The sequence below is a fragment of the Rhamphochromis sp. 'chilingali' genome (genome assembly GCF_963969265.1).
Source record: "Rhamphochromis sp. 'chilingali' genome assembly, chromosome: 1".
In the NCBI taxonomy this organism is placed as follows: Eukaryota; Metazoa; Chordata; class Actinopteri; order Cichliformes; family Cichlidae; genus Rhamphochromis; species Rhamphochromis sp. 'chilingali'.
In genome coordinates, this window is record NC_137929.1 from 9,946,082 (window position 1) to 9,969,056 (window position 22,975).

Here is a 22,975-nt window from a genome sequence, read left to right on the forward strand (position 1 = left end):
ACTTGTTGGAATGAAAATAAGCTTGTAGTTTGTCTGCTTTAATAATGTGACTGGAAAAAGGTGTTGGACTTCAAATATGTCCATTTCTTTCACACTTCACCTTTAAAAGTGAAGCCTTGTGGTTCCTGGAAGGAAAAACACGACTTTTTCAAGTCTTTGTCCTGTTTTTATGATAAATGTACGACTTTAATGTGAAACATTCAGAGTTTTTTCTCTTGTTGTGTTTGTTTGAAGCTGCTTCCTGTTGGCTTCAGCTGTTTGGAGTTTCCATTTTCTAAACTTCTACATTCTGAACCTTCTTCAGCTCTGAACAGATGATGAAACACTGAATGATTTCAAGTAGGGCTGCACGATTAATTGTTAGAAAATCGCGATCTCAATTCATACTTATGTGCGATCTCATTTCCAAATGTCAACAATTAAAAAAAAAAAAAAAGACGACGATTGTACCGCATTTTGATCTGGGACGTACTCTGCATGAAACCAAGCGCTCACTCTTCCTGCTCAAGAAATGACAAGGGCGGAGCCTTATACCACGTGATACAGAAGCTGTGCCGTGTGATGCTAATATTAGCAGGGAAAAAACAACGGAGAGCACGTCAGGGATGACGAGAAAGTGACAGGAGAAAATCCGTCACAGTCAACCACCCAAACATCAATAACGGGAACCTTATACAGCGCTTCCCTATACCCGTCGAACTCCCGCAGGCACAAAGAAATTACGGAGGCTATCACTTATCACCTGACCAAAGATATGGCTCCCATCAACACTGTGCAAAACGAGGGATTTAGGAAAACGATCAACACCCTAGACAAACGCTACACAGTGCCGTCCCGCCCCGTATTTTTCTATTGTTGCACTACCTGCTCTATACACGCAGTGTCGAGCAACGGCGGAGGTGGAATTTCAAGCAGTACAACATTTTACGGCAATGACAAAACGTGAGACATTTGTTGTTTTTATGTTTATTTATGGTTTTTATGTTCAGTCTCAACTGTTATAGAAGTTCTTGTGCTGTTAATAAGCGCAATAAATATTTATATTGGAAAAGAAAATCGTGAGAGAATCATGATCTCAATTCTAAACAAAAAAATCGTGATTCTCATTTTATGCAAAATCGTGCAGCCCTAATTTCAAGCTCACACTTTGTCTAATAAACTTACATCTTTCATTCTTTATACAGATTGAGGGGCTTTGGTTTGTCAGACATCAGCTGTGATTATCTGGCAACAGCGCTGAAGTCCAACCCCTCCCATCTGAGACAGCTAGACCTGAGTAATGGCCCCGCCTATTTGTTGACTAACAACAACAAGCTGCAGGATGCAGGAGTGAAGCATCTGTGTGGTTTCCTGGAGAGTCCAGGATGTAAACTTGAAACTCTGAAGTCAGTCAGCATGCTTTAGTTGTGCTGAGATGAATATGATGTGAAAGTTGTGCTGACACTAAACTGCAGACATCAGGCTGATATTATACTGATCCACACTGAGGATCTTCATGGTAAAGTCTGTTTTCTTCTTCTCTGGTTTAGTCCATTGACTGCAGCAGAACAATGTTCACATTTCAAACCTTCAAAGAAGAAGAAAAATCCTCCACTGGATAATTCACTGTGAAACTCTCAAACTCTTCATTCCACCTTAAAGTCTGTCTGACACTGAAATCCAAAGCAAAATGTGTGTTTGCTTTACAGACAGCAGTCCAACACAAACATACACACATCATCCAAAACACAGTCCAACATCCAAATCTCCTCCACTGCCAGCATGAATGATGGGAAAGAGAAGGAGGAACACTCTGACATTCAGGGTTAGAATGAGTTTCATGAAGCAGACTGTGAAGATCAAAGCTGCATTAGAAAGCTTACATGAATGAATGAGTGGACAGAAGTGGACAGAGATCATCTGAAGCACTTCAAAGGCTTTAAATCAGCACATTTCTCTTTATTCTTTATCAACTCTGTTAGTTTCTCTCAGTTTTCTGTGGAATGAAGCTAACAGCAGGCTAATAAGATGCTGACCAATAGGTTTCTATTAAAGGTTGTAATTTGTATATGAAAAAGTGCTTTTGCTCAGCAGGGATCAGCTTACAGGTAGAATACAGCTGCTGGATGGGATTAGCATGTCATAGCTATCTACCAAACTGCTAACTGGGGGATTTCAGGCCATCTATGGATCATTTTTGCTAACTATTTATTCAGCTTAGGCTCACAGGGCTGCAGCCTGTGCCCTAGCTGTCATAGGGCAAGAGGCGTGGTCCACCTGCACAGGTGAGCAGTCCATCACAGGGCCAACAGAGAGAGACAGAGAAGCACTCTCTCACATCCACACCTACAGCCAATTTAGAAGCACCAATAAACCTAAGCAGCATTTCATTGGACTGTGGGAGAACATCCAACCTCCACAGAAAGACCAACAAGCTTCAGCCTACAACCTTCTTGCTTTAAGGCACTAGTGCGAACCACTTTTCCCCATTTCAGCCCAAATCCTGCATCTTCCTGTTTCTGACTCCAGGCCAGCTCAACTAACACTTTCTCATCAGACACTGCCACCTAGTGGAGGAAGTCTTAGTTCCATTTGAAGCTTCAGATTACAGTTAGTTCCTTTAAAAAGAGGTGGAGATGGTGGGGCCACCTCTCATGTTTAGCTGTTTTCCACTTTTTCTTTGGTCATTTTAGCCTTTTTGGCCAGGGTGAAGGGAGTATCTGCCATCAAACAAGAAGACAGCCACATGTAACTACGACGGTGTTTGCTAGTTCACCTTACATGTATTAATGCAATAACGTGGTTAACCTACTCAACGTAAATTACACACGAACAACATAAAGCTACACACGCAGAGAAGAACGGCTGCTGCTGCCATCATCATCCGTCATCATTTCTGCTACACTGGCAGGGCTAGGGGTCAGGACTCTCCTCTTCGGTTTCTTTGGGTATGTTGCTAACTCCGGGTCTGATAACAGGCACCACACCCGCAGTAGATGTGCTCGGTGTGAGGTCTTGCAGCAAGCTATCAGATACTAGGGCTGCCACAATTAGTCGACTAGTCACGATTACGTCGGTCACGATTACGTCGACTATCAAATTCGTCAACGACTGATTTAATAGTCAACGCGTCGTTTGAAGCTTTGTAAAATCACAAAAGACGCAGGAATAAGTAGTATGATTTAAGAGTGTAATAACGGACTGAAACAGAAGATGGCGGCACTGCATGTACAAGGATGCCAGCTGCCGTTAAACCCCGAAGAAGAAGAAGTAGCTCTGTCTCAGAATTCATAGCGCAGCCCAGCTCAGTTTCCAACAATGGCGGCAGCTAGTTAGTTTTAATATTACTCTTATTATTCTTTCTGGGTCACAAAATAAACGTTCAACATATTTTCAGGCGAGAATGTAGCTGTGTAAACCTCAAATATCTGCTCCGTTTATCAAGACACCACATATTTTCAAAAGCGCTCCGACGTTTTCGGAGACGTCTGTTACCCACTACAGTGGGGCAAAAAAGTATTTAGTCAGCCACCGATTGTGCAAGTTCCCCCACTTAAAATGATGACAGAGGTCAGTAATTTGCACCAGAGGTACACTTCAACTGTGAGAGACAGAATGTGAAAAAAAATCCATGAATCCACATGGTAGGATTTGTAAAGAATTTATTCGTAAATTAGGGTGGAAAATAAGTATTTGGTCACCTCAAACAAGGAAAATCTCTGGCTCTCACAGACCTGTAACGTCTTCTGTAAGAAGCTTTTCTGTCCCCCACTCGTTACCTGTATGAATGGCACCTGTTTGAACTCATCATCTGTATAAAAGACACCTGTCCACAGCCTCAAACAGTCAGACTCCAAACTCCGCCATGGCCAAGACCAAAGAGCTTTCGAAGGACACCAGGAAAAGTATTGTAGACCTGCACCAGACTGGGAAGAGTGAATCTACAATAGGCAAGCAGCTTGGTGTGAAAAAATCAACTGTGGGAGCAATCATCAGAAAATGGAAGACATACAAGACCACTGATAATCTCCCTCGATCTGGGGCTCCACACAAGATCTCATCCCGTGGGGTCAAAATGATCATGAGAACGGTGAGCAAAGATCCCAGAACCACACGGGGGGACCTGGTGAATGACCTGCAGAGAGCTGGGACCAAAGTAACAAAGGTCACCATCAGTAACACACTACAACGGCAGGGAATCAAATCCCGCAGTGCCAGACGTGTTCCGCTGCTGAAGCCAGTGCATGTCCAGGCCCGTCTGAAGTTTGCCAGAGAGCACATGGATGATACAGCAGAGGATTGGGAGAATGTCATGTGGTCAGATGAAACCAAAGTAGAACTTTTTGGTATAAACTCAACTCGTCGTGTTTGGAGGAAGAAGAATACTGAGTTGCATCCCAAGAACACCATACCTACTGTGAAGCATGGGGGTGGAAACATCATGCTATGGGGCTGTTTTTCTGCCAAGGGGACAGGACGACTGATCCGTGTTAAGGACAGAATGAATGGGGCCATGTATCGTGAGATTTTGAGCCAAAACCTCCTTCCATCAGTGAGAACTTTGAAGATGAAACGAGGCTGGGTCTTCCAACATGACAATGATCCAAAACACACCGCCCGGGCAACAAAGGAGTGGCTCCGTAAGAAGCATTTGAAAGTCCTGGAGTGGCCTAGCCAGTCTCCAGACCTCAACCCCATAGAAAATCTGTGGCGGGAGTTGAAAGTCCGTGTTGCTCGGCGACAGCCCCAAAACATCACTGCTCTCGAGAAGATCTGCATGGAGGAATGGGCCAAAATACCAGCTACTGTGTGTGCAAACCTGGTAAAGACCTATAGTAAACGTTTGACCTCTGTTATTGCCAACAAAGGTTATGTTACAAAGTATTGAGTTGTATTTTTGTTATTGACCAAATACTTATTTTCCACCCTGATTTACGAATAAATTCTTTACAAATCCTACCATGTGGATTCATGGATTTTTTTTTCACATTCTGTCTCTCACAGTTGAAGTGTACCTCTGGTGCAAATTACTGACCTCTGTCATCATTTTAGGTGGGGCAACTTGCACAATCGGTGGCTGACTAAATACTTTTTTGCCCCACTGTAGCTCGATAGGTCACTAGAGCCCGTGAGAGCAGCGGACTCCCGGCAAATCGTTTTCAAACCCACCGCCATCTTTCTCCACTCTGGTTAAACATGATATATAAGTCACTTAGATAACTTAAAAATGTTATTGTTTGGCTTTTTTTTAGTATTTTATTTGTTCCTGAGTAAATCGGTTTGGCTGAGATTAAAGTTATAGTTTTTACACAGCTGAATAAACGTCAAGCAGACAGCTGATTATCAGAAGTGTGAGATGCTCGAGAATATACTACGGTGTCCCGTTATAGTTTAGATAGCAAGGAGTTTATTAAACTTCACCGAAACAATCTGCAAATTACATTAAAATTTAATAAGCTATCATCTTGTCTTTATTTTTAATTAGCATATACCTGAAACACTTAAAGCTGTAAGCTAATGATAGTTATATAAGAGCAGATGCTGCTGGTGCAATAAGCTGTACGTTTTACGTCCAACGGATACATGATCTGATTAGTCGACTAATCGCAAAAATAATCGGTGACTAGTCGACTATCAAAATAATCGTTTGTGGCCGCCCTATCAAATACGGTGCATTTCTCGGCTTTAAAAAAACGCTATGCCTCGCCAGGTGTTTCATCAGATTCGAGGTGTTACCTCCCTGCACAGTATCACCTTAAAGCACTTGTTGCAGGCTGCTGAGTTTGCATCTTTTGCTGTGAAGTACAGCCAGACTTTGGACCGCTAAGCCTCTGGCATTTTTAATCTGTAGCTCTGCTCTAAAAGAACGTACATACCTGAGCCCACCTACTATCCTTGGAAAGGTAAAATGATTGGCTAGAATCCAAAGTGTATCTCAGGGGGGAAAAAAGCACCGAAATGTGCACTGCTTTTCGGTTTGGTTACTACCGTTTATGTCAGAACTGGTGCCATAATGGCACCGGATACCGGTACCCATACCTACTGAGTGCCATAGGACACTTATCCTTTGTTTCCATATGCTGGGAACTTCCAAGGAGGACTGGAAAATGTGTAGAAATTTCCCAGTCAGTTCCTCACAGCACACTTCAATCATTTCCCTCCCACAGCATCAGCTTTTTCTCTCTTTGATCAAACTAAGAGATTTCCACACAAACACCTCATCAGTGGGACTCTCAGAGCTACCAGCCCTTTGCTACAATCACAAAGCTCTTCATTGAAATCAATGATATCAAAGCTGGAATCAAATGAGTCCAAGTCTTCTGCTGATTCAGCATCACATTCATCTTTGCTCCTTGTTCTGCATCCCCACCATGGACTTCATTCCTTTCCAAGCCAGCCTTGAGTGTCCTTTATTCAGCTCATCCTCTGCTTTACTTTTACACCTGATTTTAGCTGCTTTATCTCTCTTTCAACAAGTTTCTGTGCCTCAGTCTTTTTCTTCTCTCCCTCATAAGAAGACAGCTTCTTCTGCCTGAGAACATGTTGGAGTGATTTACTAATCCAGGGCTGCTTATTGGGGAAAATACTTCCTGTTTTCAAAGTAATCCGAATTTTTCCCAGAAAGAAATGTAAGTAGAAATCGATGATCTAAGTGAGAACATGAGCCTTTAAAAAGTCCCAGTGGGTACAGTCAAAGCCGTCCCTCATTCCCAGTATAGTCTTTGGTCCTGACTGGAACAACTGTGTGCCCAGTTTGAGCTCCCTTCAGTCCTGTGACCTGACAGACCCAGAGGGGCCATCACATCACATTTAGAAGCTCCCCTAATGGAGCCACAACATATGTCCAATACTTAGTCTGTCTTGTTGGACCAACTGGAAGAAATGATTCAAGGACTTAGTCACAGAACAGAGATTCAAATCTCCAAAATCCAACTGGCTGCATCAGGACATATAGTCTGAAACTCTGCACAGTTTCCTGTTTGAAGCTGCTTCCTGTTGGCTTCAGCTGTTTGGAGTTTCCATTTTCTAAACTTCTACATTCTGAACCTTCTTCAGCTCTGAACAGATGATGAAACACTGAATGATTTCAAGCTCACACTTTGTCTAATAAACTTACATCTTTCTTTCTTTATACAGATTGAGTGTCTGTCGTTTGTCAAAGATCAGCTGTGATTATCTGGCAGCAGCGCTGAAGTCCAACCCCTCCCATCTGAGAGAGCTGGACCTGATCCTGAACAACCTGAAGGATCCAGATGTGAAGCAGCTGTCTGATCTTCAGCAGAGTCCAAACTACAGACTGGAGACTCTGTGGTCAGTAGAGTGATGGAGTGAGTGGGTGGTCACCGTCTCTGGTTCAACTTTTATCTGAGCTGCATTTTAATGATGTCTTTCAGATGGATGATTTTCATTGGGACTGGCTTTCTTCTGTGTCTGATGATTTTAAGGCACGCTGCTTGTTTTAAAACTGACTCAAATTATTTAAAGCCTCACACGCCTTGATCCTAAACACCCAGATAAATCTGCTCTTATTGACCTTTTTTAACTAATATGCTGCGTAAGTTTTCCACATCTGCAGTTTTTGCCAACGACCTGAGTGATCACTGCGTAGTTGGTGCTGTGAGAAACACTAAAATCTCACGCTCCGAGCCCGCATCAGTTTGAACTGGGGTCGTATTAAACAGGCTGACAATGTCAGTTTGGGAACATTTACAGGAGAGTTGTGTCTACTTTGTGGACAGACACGCCCCTTTTTGCCAGGTCAGGGTGAAAGGTCGGGACAGGCCTGGTTTGGTTCAGTACCGGCCGATCTCCTACATGAGAGAAACCAGGCCTGGGCAGGAAGTCTGGCTCTGATGCTAATTGGCTACGTTTTCATTAGCTGTGTAATCGGATTACTGCCTCCATCATCTAGATCCAATATAACTATTTTTTTACTGTAACGACTGACAGTCCAAACGACCGTAGGAGGTTTTGGCAAACTATAAAGTGTCTCTGCCAGCTGTGACTCCTCAGAGCTTCCTCCTCACTTAAATATCGACTCCACTCCTGTGTCAGACAAAACTGAAATGTTGCTTTAACAAACACTTTGTTGCTTCTTGTTCTTTGTTCAGCACAGTATCTGATGGTAAACCTCTTGCACACAACTCTGCTCGTAGTTCCTGCTTACTGATACCTTTTCCTTCACACCTGTCACAGTAGAAGAGGTTTGTAAGGCTTTGAATAGCCCCAACACCAGAAACTCGTCCTCACAATCGTTCTCCTTCCTTCTTGCACTTGGCTGCAAATATCATAGCTGAGCCAGTGTCTTATATTTTTAATCTTTCTCTACAACAGAAGATGTGGAAGTGTGCCTCTGCACTCCCCCACTGAAAGCTGGTAATTCTTCAACAGTTAGTAATTACAGGCCAATTTCCAAACTCTGTGTCTTATCTACAGTGTTGGGAAGGTTACTTTTAAAATGTATTCCGTTACAGAATACAGAATACATGCCCCAAAATGTATTCTGTAACGTATTCCGTTACGTTACTCAATGAGAGTAACGTATTCTGAATACTTTGGATTACTTAATATATTATCATGCTTTTTACAACAACGTGAATGTACTATTGCTGTGTGATTTATTACTATTACTGAAGGTCCGCGACTCCGAACTGTAGTAAAGGGACCTCTGACTAATACAGCGGGATCCCTGTCGGCTCATAGCCGAAAAATAGCTTTACTTTGTTGTGTGGGTCAACTTTTCTTGAGAGACGGAGAGAGGCGTTGAAAGACTGCTCCAACGGAACTTATTGTTTCGGAGGAAAACACGAACACGGTGTACAGTCGAGTCTTAATAGCTTACCTACAACTGGGCTCGTCAGGGACTCTTCTTGGCTGCAGTGGTTATTATTATATTTACATGCTTCCAGCTCCCGTTTTTCCTCGACGATAACTCGTACCTTTCCACTCCCCTTTTTCTCCCTCCTCGCGCTCACAGACCCATAACGTGTATGGCAGTCCATTCTCCCAGCAACACGGACTACACTGCCCATGATGCTACATTCTTTAGTAGCATCGGTACCGCCGTTACGGTAACACGTAACGGCGGTACATGTATTCCGTTACTCCCCAACACTGCTTATCTAAGGTTCTTCAAAGGCTGGTAAATAATCAACTTCAAAGTTATCTGGATGAAAATAGGATTTTATCTCCCTTCCAGTCTGGTTTTAGGAAACTGCACAGTACTGGAACTGCTTTGATAAAAGTTCTCAAAGACATCTATGAAGCGCTGGATGCAAAGAACTACTGTGCAGCTCTTTTTATTGATCTATCAAAGTCTTTGACACTGTCGACCACAACAAAAACTCTTCTGGCACAACTTCACCTACTTCCAAGCTGCGTGGAGAGGATGAGGATCTAACAGCACAGGAACTCCAGCAACACTCAGCAGCAGCTGCTCCCAGTCCCTTGGTTTATGAGCTGAGCTGCTGACCACAGCATTTTATGTCAGAGATTACTGGAAATAGGCCTTTCAGACCGAGCAGCTGGCTGCTTCTCTAATGTTCTTTTGGACATCAGCAGTGCGTTCAGCTCAATGGTCTCTCTTGCAGCTTTTTAAATGTCACTAAACGAGTGCACAGGGTTCTGTCCTGGGCTACTTATGTCAACGGTGTGGCACAAAATCTAGATGCATCTGTTCATTTTATACCATCAACATAGTTTTCAAACCATTACAGCAGCTGTTGATAGTATTCATTCTCAGCTGGCTCAGACTGGCTTTAAATGTAGAAAAAACCAAAGTCATGTTGTTCACAAACAGAAAGAGGGTCCGGCTTTATTTCCTTCTCCTGTATCTGCTCAAAGTATTTCTATTGAAACTGTGGCCTCGTACACAGACCTCGGTATTGTGGTTGATGACAGTCATTCCTATAAGCCACACATTGAACATCTAATAAAGACACTGAGGCTGAAGTTGGGCTTCTCTTCCAGGAACAGATCATGTTTCACAGGAAAAAGCTTGTTGCTGCCACCTTTTTTTTACCTGCCCTGGATTACAATGACATGATTTATATGAATGACTCTGCTCGCTCTCTTCATCTGTTAGATTTTGTCCATCATGGGGCATTAAGATTTATAACTGTCTGTAAACCTTTAACACACCACTGTACTCTGTGTTCTCTGGTTAACTGGTCCTCATTGGTCTTACACAGGATGGTCCATTAGTATCATTTTATCTATCAATCTGTTTCTGGGTTACTGCCTCCTATTTATCAGAGTACATGTTAGGCAAACAGTTTAGTCACAGCCTGCAGTCTCAGGACATCATTACATCCACTGTTCCATCAGTTCATGCAGAGCTTGGGAAGAAGGCGTTCTCCTTTTCTGCTCCGTCTTCATGACCCAAGTGGATGAATTGAAGAGTCTGAAGGCAGCAGAAGGAACGATCTCCTGTAACGTTCCCTCAGACAGCAGGGTTGAAGGAACCTGTTGCTGAAACTGCTGTGCAGATTGTCCAGTGTATCATGGAGGGGTGAGAGTCATTGTCCATGATTGACAGCAGTGTGTCACAGATCACCTCCTCCAGGTGGTCCATTTACCATCTGAGCCTTCGTAGAAAGTAAAGCTGGCTCAGACCCTTTTTGTAGGCAGCGTCCATGTTGGCAGACCACTCCAACTTGTGATCCAGATGAACTCCCAGATACTTAAAGGATGTGACTATTTCAACATCATTCCCACCAGTGCAGACAGAGGAGGGATCTGTTTCTGCCAAAGTCCACCACCAGCACCTTTGTTTTGGCCACATTCAGTTTCAGGTGATTCTCCTCACACCACCTCACGAACCGACCAATCAGCCCTCTGTATTCCTCTTCCCTTCCCATTCCTGGATTAAAGAATCCAGGATCTCAACCAGTTTGTTATGTTCTCTCTTATAACTTAACTGTTAAAGTAACAACACCTGTTTGGTTGTTAGTAACTTACTTTATTAACCTTGTTGTGGAAAGGCAGAGGCATATCAATGTGCACATATACCACATTTGGTGTTCTCTACTTTACACAGAAAGTAGTACCACAAAAATATAATCTGATTTTACATAACAGCTCCTCCCATCCAGCTTTGATGAACACAATAAGTATCAAACAACCGAGATATTTTCAAGTAAATGCCGTAACCCAATAATTGTACTTAAACTGAAATATGACACCTACTCAGTGATTTACAACATAGAGGTAGGTTGAACTGGAAACCTATAAGTTAAGTAAGTAAACTTACGTTTGAAAAAGTGGTTAATCAGTTAAGTCATGATCAGTGTTGGGGAGTAACGGAATACATGTACCGCCGTTACGTATTTAGAATACAAAATATGAGTAACTGTATTCCGTTACAGTTACCGTTTAAAAAGGTGGTATTCAGAATACAGTTACTTTGTTGAAATAAATGGATTACACTGCGGTACTTTCCTGTTTCATTTTGTCGCGGGTCAGGACTGTTTGGGTTTTGTTTGACAGCTACGTTCTGTTGTTCCAGGCGGCAGCGTTACGGTTGCCATGGTTACAGGGCGACGCTCTCTCTCTCTCTGCGACTGTGTGTTTCCTGGGTGAGAGAGCGCCTTTTCGTTGTTGTTGTGCTAAGCTAACAGGCAGAATGCTACAAGCATAGCTCTAAAGAATGTAGCATCATGGGCAGTGTAGTCCGTGCTGCAGGGAGAATGGACTGTTATGGGTCTGTGAGCAGGAGGGAGAAAAAGGGGAGTGGAAAGGTACGAGTACATGTAAATATAATAATAACCACTTCAGCCAAGAAGAGTGCCTGACGAGCCCAGTTGTAAGTAAGCTATTAAGACTCGACTGTACACCGTGTTCGTGTTTTCCTCCGAAACAATAAGTTCCGTTGGAGCAGCCTTTCAGCGCTTCTCTCTGTCTCTCGCAAGAAAAGTTGACCCACACAACAAAGTAAAGCTATTTTTCGGCTACGAGCCGACAGGGACCCCGCCGTATTAGTCAGAGGTCCCTTTACTACAGTTCGGAGTCGCAGACCTTCAGTAATAGTAATAAATCACACAGCAATAGTACATTCACGTTGTTGTAAAAAGCACGATAATATATTAAGTAATCCAAAGTATTCAGAATACGTTACTCTCATTGAGTAACGTAACGGAATACGTTACAGAATACATTTTGGGGCATGTATTCTGTATTCTGTAATGGAATACATTTTAAAAGTAACCTTCCCAACACTGGTCATGATGAGGTGAAAGGAGTGTGTTGGGTGTGTAATCAGGCAGCGGAGGCGACGTCTGGGTTCAACACTTTATTTTAGGCTTTACAGCGGAGCTCCATCTTGTTCTCGCTCTCTACTTTCTTCTTCTCCTCTTTCTCTTACCCAGCCTCATTAGCGACACCCCTGGTCTGACAGGGTAACAGCATGTACTAATTTTCTTCCCTTATTATAGAACCTTGTAAACACAACATCTCCCCCTTTTCTCAAATAATACTCTTTCCCTTGTAGCACAACATGAACCATTCGACAGCCTTTTACTTTTGAGGCAATTAGTAACTTCAGAACAGTATTATATATATATCCTGATAAAAGAACTGTAATGGCAAAGTAAACATGCCCCGGATCAACCCTGAATCAACAGTAACAACCATGTGCCCTCTTCTCAGCTTATCAGAAGTCACAGCTGGAATTAAAGATAACTAATGAAACTCAAATGCACTTTCCCTTCACAGTCATTTCTCACATCTGCATATTTCTCCTTTCTTTTTACCTCTGAACTATTTCATAACAAAGTCTTTTGTCCATCTTGGTGGTTGTCTGTCCCTCTGCAGTGTGGGACGTGTAGCAGTCTGTGCTGAGCTGATGTTTTCTGTCTCTGTATCAGCTCTTTGTGTGTGTTTTGAGTTCTCTGGGACAAGTGAGAGACGTGCTGCATTCCATCTTCTCCCATCGCTGAGGATGAAAGAACTCTCACCCGTCTGCTGCTGTACCTCCAGCGGCTTGGTGTATTGTGGCTCTCCTTTTCCCACATGGAATGGCTTTCGTACTCTCACTGACGCACCCACAGTCACTTTAGTAGGTTTAGCACCTCTCTTTCTGTCTGTATAAAGTGCACTTCTTTTCTGTGTCAATGTCACTTTGGATCTGATGTGGTCATATTGTCCAGCATCCTTTGGTGGTGGCAGAATGTTGAGTTTAGTCCGCATGGCTCTTCCTCTGAGGAGCTGGAAAGGGGACTCACCGGTTGTAGCGTGGGGAGTCGCTCGATAACTTTGAAGCAGTTCTGTAACCACAGTTTTCCATGGTCGCTGAGTAGCTTGTGCTGTCTGTATGGAGTCCTTCAGTACTCTATTAAAGTGCTCCACACATCCATTTGCTTGAGGATGATAAACGCTTGTCCTGATGTGTTTTATGCCCCTTTCAGCGAGAAACTCAGCAAAGGCAGCTGAGGTGAACTGCGGACCATTATCAGTTGTAATTTCATAAGGGTTTCCTTCACGGGCGAAAATGGAAGTCAGAAATGCAATCACTGTCGCAGTTGAGGCGTTTGGTGTGAATGCGACTTCAGGCCACTTACTGAAATAGTCAACTAGTGTGATGGCAAACCTGCAGTCATAGGTTCCTTGTTCCAACGGACCAACAATGTCGACAGCAACATGTTGAAACGGACCCTCTGGGAATTTGATGGGTTGTAACGGTGCAGGTGAAACAGCTGCAGTCTTGTCACACAATTGGCAGGTTGTGCATGTGGACAATATTTCGTGGACCAGTTCATCCATGTTTGGCCACCAATATAGATCTCTCAGGCGTTGGTTGGTTCGGACCATGCCTTGATGTCCTTCATGGGCTAGGTGCACTACTTTTCCTCGCAGAGATTTGGGAACAATCAGCCGTGTTCCTCTAAATATCAGCGGTGACTCTGCTGCCAGTTCATGTCGGACCAGGAAGTAGGGTTTGACATCATCTGGTAAGGATTTGCTTAATTTCGGCCAGCCCGAAAGAACGATCTGTCTTAGTTTTGTTAATTCAGGACAGTCTTCACATTCTGCTCTGAAGTCAGCCAGTGGAAGCGCTGTTAGCTGAGGAGAAATTTCAGCAATCTCTGTGATTAAGTCCTGTTCAGAGTCTTCACTTGTGTTTGTGGTATGCAGGGGAACACGGGACATACAGTCAGCTATAACATTTTGGCTTCCTGGACGGTACTCTAAGTCATACTGGAAACACATCAGTCTGGCTGACCAACGTGCTATCCTCATGCCAGCTCTGTTCATCCCCTTAGTACTTAACAGGGTGGTGAGGGCCTGGTGATCAGTTCTCAGAGTAAATCTCCGTCCCCATATGTACGTCCTCCATCTTTCAACGGCCCATACGCAGGCGAGGGCTTCTTTTTCAATTGTTGAATATTTCCTCTCGGCAGGGGACAGGGTGCGGGAGCCAAAAGCAACAGCACGTTCCTCATTGTTTGAGTTGATCTGGGTCAGAACAGCTCCAAGACCATAATCTGACGCATCAGTGGTGATGAACGTTGGCAGATTTGGGTTGAAGATTGCCAGTGCTGGGCTTTTTAGTAGCATTTCCTTCAGTTTGTTGAAGCTTTCATTTGCTGTATCAGTCCATTGAAGTTCAGCTGTCTGACTTGTCCGAAGTAACTCACGGAGTGGTTCAACCACAGTTGCATAGTTTGCTAGGAATTTGCTGAACCACGAAGTCAAGCCTAAGAAGGAACGAAGAGCAGCCATGTCCTGTGGTGCAGGGGCTTTGGCAATGGCAGTCAGGTGGTCTGGGCTGGGGCTCAGGCCATCCTTGGAAATGATGTGTCCCAAGAACGGAATAGATGTCTGTCCAAATGAACTTTTGTTGAAGTTGATCTGCAGACCGACATCCTTCAGGCGTTGGAGGACAGCCTGTAACCGTTCATCATGCTCTTCTCTGGAATGTCCATACACTATTATGTCATCCAAGTAGTTCTGTACTCCTGTCTGGTCTTTTAGGACTGTTTGCATCATCTTTTGGAAGGCAGAAGGGGCTGAAGCAAGTCCAAATGGAACTCGGGTAAACTGGAAGAGTCCCTCATGGGTTATGAATGCTGTGAGGCTTCGGCTATCAGGGTGAAGAGGCAGTTGGTGATAAGCTGAACTTAAATCAATCTGGCTAAAATGTGTAGCCCCAGCCAGCTGTGCGAACAAATCCTCCATGTGAGGAAGAGGGTAACAGTCCATGATCACACTCTTGTTAGGTTCACGCAGATCCACACAAAGTCTTAAGTCTCCCTTACTTTTTCTTCCAACCACCAGAGGACTCACCCATTCAGCTGCATCCACTGGTTCGATGATGCCTGCTTGGAGTAGACGTTTCAATTCAGCTGACACCTCCTCACGTATGCTGAGTGGTAGACGCCGCAGTTTTTGACGAACTGGCTGTACTGTCTTGTTCACTTGAACTTTGTGGATAAACCCTTTAACAGCTCCAAGATGATGGGAAGAAGAGGAATCAATGTTATTCACCATGCATGTTTGTTTACTGGCTGGTGCTCCTCTTGCAGGATCCTCTCCTTTGTTGATGACTTTTCCAGCAATGATATCAATGTTAAGTGCTTTAATTAAGTCCAACCCCAGCAACGGTGATCCATCTTTAACTATGAAGAATGATCCTGGCACTTTTCTGTCATTGCTTGCAACCCTCACTGAAGCCTGTAGGCAGCCAATGACAGGCAAGTCACCTTTTGCATAAGTGACAAGCTTAACTTTCGGTTCAGTCAAAGCGCAGGGTGCAAAATGTTCTTTGTAGATGGCTTCTGGGAGGATAGATACTGAAGCTCCTGTATCCACAATTAACTCCAGAACCTGAGAGTTTCCCTGTGGTGTTTCAATGTTCATTTTGCATGTAATCTTATCACATGCTGCAGTCATCAGTTTGTGATCATCGACACATAAAACTGTGAACTCAGGAACAACTACTTCCCTGACCACTGCTACAGCTGATTTACAAACTCTGGCGAAGTGCCCTTTTTTGTTGCATTTATCACATTTTACTGTTGCTGCTGGACAGTTTTTATCATTAGCCAGGTGTTTCTCGGATCCACATCTGAAACAATGACGCTGTTGCTCTTTATCACTTGCCTTTTTGTGCCATTCTTTAGATGTAGGTCCCCGAGCTTGAGCCGGTCGCGCTCCTCTTTTTCCCCGAAGACGTGCGTCCTTCACCCCCACAGCTTGTACTGCAGCAGTCTGGGCCGTGGGTGCAGCAGAGAGGAGTGTAGCATTCTTGACCGCAGCCTCCACCTGACATGCAATAGTAACTGCCTTGTCCAATGTAAGGTCCTCCTCCAGCAGCAATTTTTCTTTAACAACACTGAGATTAGCATTAGCAACAAGTTGATCCCGAATCATTTCACCCTCCATTATTCCAAAACCACATGGCACAGCTAACGCTCTGAGGGCGGCAACATACTGAGTCACCGTTTCATCAGCCCGCTGAATTCGCTGTCTGAATGTGTGCCTGCATGCCACTACATTCACTTTAGGGACAAAGTGGTTTTCAAGCGCAGTCATGGCTTCAGCAAACGTCGTACCTTGATTTGGCAGTGTGTAGAACAGTCGTTGTCCCTCTGGTCCCAAGCAATGTAATAAGACGGCTCGTCGTCTCGCCTCCGGCCATGCATCTCCCGTAGCATTTATCACTAGCATGTAGTTCTCAAAGAATTTGCGCCACGTCATAAACGGTATTGGCGGCTCACCCGCATGTTGCAAAAAGGGCGGTGGGCTCGGCACTGAAGCGCTCATCTTCGTCGCCAATTTGTTGGGTGTGTAATCAGGCAGCGGAGGCGACGTCTGGGTTCAACACTTTATTTTAGGCTTTACAGCGGAGCTCCATCTTGTTCTCGCTCTCTACTTTCTTCTTCTCCTCTTTCTCTTACCCAGCCTCATTAGCGACACCCCTGGTCTGACAGGGTAACAGCATGTACTAATTTTCTTCCCTTATTATAGAACCTTGTAAACACAACAGAGTGGTTTTTCATTTTTGAGAAATACTGATGTCATCAAGAGGATCTAGAAGAGAAGTAAGAGTAAAAGCCAGGAGATGGCAGTAGTGCAACATCTTTGGATGCAAGCTGCTGTTAAAAATGACAGAAGAAGAAGTTTGCTTGATCATTCCTCAGCTCATCTGTGTGAAGCTGAGTGTAAAGAGGCTCCTGCTGTTAGAGAAACACTCTGACTGTTTAACAGAGTCAGACATGTTCAGACTGAATTTCAGTCAGAAACTCAGCATCACACTGATGAAGCTGCAGATTAATTGTGGTTAATTTCTGATTAATTTCTTTGCTGCCAGCTGAAATTTAAATGTAATTTAAAAGATGGATTCAAGGGTATTGGGTTTTTTGAACCCAAAGATATCACATGAACGTATATGAATTGATGTTGATGTTGATTGTGATTGGTTTTATTTCTTCAGTGGTTGTAGTGTTTTAATATTTAGTCATTTTTCCATTATTGTAATTGTGTATAAAGTTTAATTTGAATGAAATTTACATTCAAATGCTTTCAGTGTTGCTGTGTTGAGTGTTTGTTAACATTTGTATGGAAGACACATAAAGACATGTGACTAAAGAAATCTGTGCTAGAGGGACTTTTTAAATAAATAGTAGAAAACAAAACAGATATTGAATTCTTTAGATAATTTTCTAGAAATCTATTTCTTTCTAAACAGAATTCAGAATATTGATGTTTGAGATGGAAGGTGTTTCTACAGGATCCTGATGGACACTCAAAGCTTTTATAAAATGTTCTCATTAGTTGTTTACAGCAGAATATCAATGTATGTGAACCAAAACAAAAAATAAAGAAAGAAACAAAAGGAGGGTGTGGTGTTCAGGAAGTACAGACTGTAGCTCAGCAGGTAGAATTACTAACTGGAAGGTTGGAGGTTTGATCCCTGGCTGCTCCAGTCTGCACGCCACGGTATCCTTGGGCAAGATGTGGAACCCCGACTTCCTCTCCGATGCATCCATCATAGTGTCATTGTTAGAAAAAGAAGTGCTTGTGTGAATGAAGCACGCTGTATAAAATGCTGTGACTGCTCATACAGAAAAGCAGCTCATAAGAACTGGTTCATTTTCCAGATAATTCCACTATTAAGACAACAGACATTTGGGAGGCTTTCTCTGAGAGTAACACTGAAAGTCTTGCTGCTCCTCCACAAAATGAACTTCAGATTAAAGACACAGCTCAGCTAAACACAACTCAAACTAATCTACACTATTTTTCTTTATTACGCAACGTTTTTATAACTATTTCCAGATGTTTCTAAAGATGAAAGCAGAATTAAACTCCAGCCTGATGCGTTTCTGAGGTTCCTGACTCTGACCGTCCCTCAAACGCCTCTCTGGGCGTTTCCTTCCGTCGCTTTTACTTTCACTTTCGTGAATGTTGTGGCGCAGTTGATCGTCTCGAAGTTAAGGTAACGTTAGCAGTCTGTACTGTTTTCCTGGCTGACATCAGCTGTGTGCAGCTTAGTTTCAGCATAAATCTGCTTCGTTTTATGTGAGATCAGAGTCTGGGAACGAGACAGAAACAGTTGATGATCAGCAGCTGAACTCGATGTTACTGTGGATCCACTGACTGATGTCTGTAGGCAGCTTCTCCTGCCTCCATCAGTCTGTGGCTGTATGGGCTCAAATTGTGGTCATAAATATTTTGTACTTATAAATCAGGATTTGTAGGTGTAAAAAAGATTTGTGTGTGGACTTAGCCAAGCAATACGTGTGAAACTCTGCACTCAAGTTTCAAGTACGACCCTATTTTTCTGCCTTTCATCTGATTAGCCAATGTCATGTCAATCACAAATTTAACAATCCAATCAGAGAACAGGTGGGTTTGGCTATTTGAGTGGTGCTTTATGAAGCTTCAGATCCTTGAAGGGAATAAATGCCCCTTTTCATTCCTTCATCACTAGGAAGTGTTACGAGTTCAAAATTGGGGATCGAGACAAGAGGAAAAACGATGATTTTAATGATCACACGCGTGGGAGATGGACACTGTATGCAGACAGCATCAGATCTCAAAATGGTGGAGCATTGCTCAAACTCTTATAGCCTCTGGTGCCTCCACCTTATCATAAAAGCCTAAACATTCACATGCTTTCTCTCACACGGCGCCTAAGCTACGACCTTGGCTCCCCGTTTATCTGCTCCTGCTGAGATGGGGCAGAAAACTCCAGCATGTTCTGTTCTCTTCTAATCAGACAAATAAGGCGATGACTTTCTGCAAACAGTATTTCTTATAACTCAGCAGTATAATGCATCATAAAACAATATCTTTCATTCACAACAAGCCAGCAGTCTAATGTAATGCAAATCAGTTTAACAAATGCAATAGTTATCAGCTTCTTCTAATTCAGGAGAATAATGCAAACTAAAACTACATAATAATTCACAATCTTTAATTAGGGGTCTAACATGGCATAAAATAATATTATAATTTAACAGAAGGAAAACAGTCTGTGGTGGTCCGAGTTTTGTGATTTTTTGTGTCACAGGTTTACGTGCTTAGTTAGCAGTTAGCATTAGCAGCACATGCTGCGTCTGATGTGAAAGGACCTTTATGCTGCGAAATGTGACTCACAGCAATGGTCCCGGGTCAGCCCTGACTTTGTGTTAAACTAATCCTAAAGTAATAATGGTAATTCTAACCACTGACATACCACAACTTTATCCTTTCAACAGCTACTGAAAGTTAGGGATTGACATGGCATTGACCAATCAAATGAAAGGAAGAAAATAGGGTCAAAATTTGTACTTGTAACTTGAAACTTGAGTGCAGAGTTTCACACGTATTTTTTGGCTAAGTCCACACACAAACCTTATTTTACACACACACAAATTCTTTTTACACATACAAAACTGATTTACAAGTACAAAATATTTATGACCACAATTTGAGCCCATAGGTGGATGTTGATTAACTGCTGACAGTGAGACAGGGCTGTCCTAAGAGTTGCTTTTCGGAAGTCGCTGCCAACACTTCATCTATAAAATGCATTTCTCTGCTCGTTCGCTATAGTCTGCTGTCGTATTTGTGTGCAGGTTATTTTCAGTTTAACTGGTGATGTTCATTCGTGTATTGTAGGTGAATGCGTTGATGATTGATCATAAATTAGTAAACTGGCCGTTTTTGTTCAATAATTCCTGTTTCATGTTCAAACCGTCAGACAGAAACTCTGCGTTTGTTTTTATGTTCTTCAGCCTGTTGTTCTTGAGGTAATCTGTGATGCGTTCAATGACCCTCCACATGCTCTGAGGCTCATTTGAAGAGAAACAGAACTTCATCTTTAGAGCATAAGTGGGTTTTTGCCCTCTTTATGCCCGCGGTCAGGCTCTGTTTATTGTAGTATAACACTCATAGGACACAGTGACCCGCTGCACACACACTGCACACACACTGCACACAATGACAGCTGCAGAGTTTGTGTCTGATGTATTAAGTATGAAACACTGTTGGGTTAAAATCTGGTCAGAATGAATCCAGGTGCAGGTGTGTCAGTTTAGGACCACTGGACTAACATCCAAGTGCTCACAATATAAAGTGTATTCTGTAGTAACATCCTGGTGTTGCAGCAACAGTCCCACATGGAAACGTCAACACTCAAAATCTCTTTTTGTCAACAATAAAATGACAGCAGACCAATTTGAACAAAGTTGGTAAAAAGCTTCAGAAATGAGTAAAATATTAAAAAGTGTCTTGATGCTCAATCATCCAGTAAATCCCCAAAGAGTTGATTCTGTTCATCTGGACGTTTTCAGCAGCATGGATCAGTGTGAGGACAGAGAGGAGGGAGTCCCTCCCTCTAAAAGCACTCTGTGTGGGGAACATGAGAGCCAGACCAAAGCTCAGAGGTGAGATGACCATCTCTAACTGTCCATGACTCTTCTCCATGTCACAGCTCAGCACTCACATCACTGCTCCATCATTATTCACACTCATACCTCTGTGTGTGTTGTTTTAAAGCCCAGAGCTGTGGGGCGTACCAGGCTCAGCTGGACATAACCCTGAAACTAATCCAGAGCCTGGACCTGAACCCAGCTGTGTTTCCTTAAAGAGCAACAGGTCAAAGGATATTGGTGTAAACTTTAACAAAAGTCTGTTATGTGACAAAGAGTAAGTACATTATTTTTATGAGTTTGTTCATCATGTCTTTAATTTAATATTTCCAGTTTTTCCTTCCTGTCTCATGAAGCTGTTACATTTATTGTTTTTCTTTTAGGATCAATAAGAGGCCAGAATCTCCTGGACCTGAACCCAGCTGTGTTTCCTTAAAGAGCAACGTGTCGAAGGATATTGATTTAAACTTTAAAGGATGTTCTTCTGTTGCTGAGAGGTAATGTGTGTCTAGATGTTGTTCCTGACTCTGTATTTCTAAATAAATCCTCATGTTTAATATCAGCTCAGCTCTTTTTCACACATTTCTATGTTGGTATGTGAAGCGGTGTGTGTTGGAGTGTTTCCACAAACACAGCAGTCAGAGTGGAAAGAGTGGATGTTGTAGGAGGTGTTTGTGTAGTGAAGAGGCTGAGTGTCTGTAGGACTCCAGCTGCTCCAGCAGGTGTCTCCTTTGTGCTTTGCTTCAAACACAGTGTAGGGAGGAGCTTCCACTCAGGTGTTTCAGGTGGTATAGCCTATGGTTTAGTTTGACTTCCTTCTGCAAACTCAGCTGCTCTGTTGCTGATACACGTCTCCATGAATATGATTGATCAGATGCTGCCAACACCATGTGTTTCATGTGAGCGCTCAGCTGAAACCCTGGGTTGACTTATCGAGTTAATAACAAGCTTCACGTGACTGTGAATGCTAAAGTGAATCCAGATAAAGGAACGAGACCCTGCTAATGTTGGACTCACTTCTTAGTGTAGATCCCAGGAGGAAGTTCAACATAGCCATTCTTTGTGCTAGCTCGACCAAACCTGAGACCACAGTGCAGGATAATGATCATCATCTGTCTCTGTCAAGGACATTTAAAATCCACAAATAACAAACATAATTATATTTGATCATTAAAAATCTCTTTTCAATTAAAAAAGCATGAGCACACTGGTGGATTACAGAAACATGAAAACTCGTTAACAGTAAAGTTAATTTAGGCGTAAACAAAGTGTCAAACATACTGAAGTAGAAGGACTGATGTTTGTGTTAAAATACCTTCTTAAAGCTGAAATACTGATTCAACATTCTCCAAAGGTTGATTCTGTTCATCTGGACGTAGCGTTTTGTGGGAGAAACATTTCGTCTCTCATCCAGGTGACTTCTTCAGTCTCAGCTGACTGCAGGATTCAATCGTATAAACAGTACATTTGCATAATGACTGAAACCAGCCCACTGAAGGAACAATGGTGTCACGATCAGGCGAATTACACACAGTAGTTCGGCGTGCCCGTGTGGCGTGCTGGCTAGACTCCAACGCGGCGAAGGCTAGCGGTGGGTTGGAAGAGACACGCAGTTATTCTAGTAACGATCAGTGCACGAAGCGTGGCTTCGGAACTGTCGTCACAGACGGAGAGCGAGCGGAGCCAGGTGGGTGGTGTCTCTCCTTTAAACCCGGCCCCGTGATCAGCTGATCACCAGCTGACAAATGGGCTGGGAGGTCATCTTAATTATGCAAATTCTCATGACCATTGATCAATGTCCATGAGTCCCATTCACAGAGAGTTGGGGAATGGCTGCAATCACAGCGCTGTAAGATTGTGACAAATGTACCCTTAGGCCCCCTCCTCGATTCAGAGATGGTCTTTCCCTTTTCACGTAAATGGCCTCCTTGACTCCGCCTTCAAACCAGCGTTCCTCCCTGTCCGGGATGTTACATCCTCATCATTGAAAGAGTGTCCACTGGCCTGTAGGTGTAAATAGACTGCAGAGTCCTGGCCTGACAAAGTAGCTCTTCTGTGTTGTAGCCAGAGGTTGTTTGGTTTCCCCGATGTATAAATCCTGGCAATCCTCCTGCACTTAACAGCGTACACTATGTTACTCT

At 43.2% G+C, this 22,975-nt stretch overlaps 1 protein-coding gene across 1 annotated transcript in view; it reads left to right on the plus strand.

The window, feature by feature from the left end:
* The window catches only part of LOC308403419 (NACHT, LRR and PYD domains-containing protein 12-like), a 420,441-nt gene that overhangs the window by 74,224 nt on the left and 323,242 nt on the right, over window positions 1–22,975 (plus strand). The gene's annotated exons all lie outside the window — the stretch shown is intronic.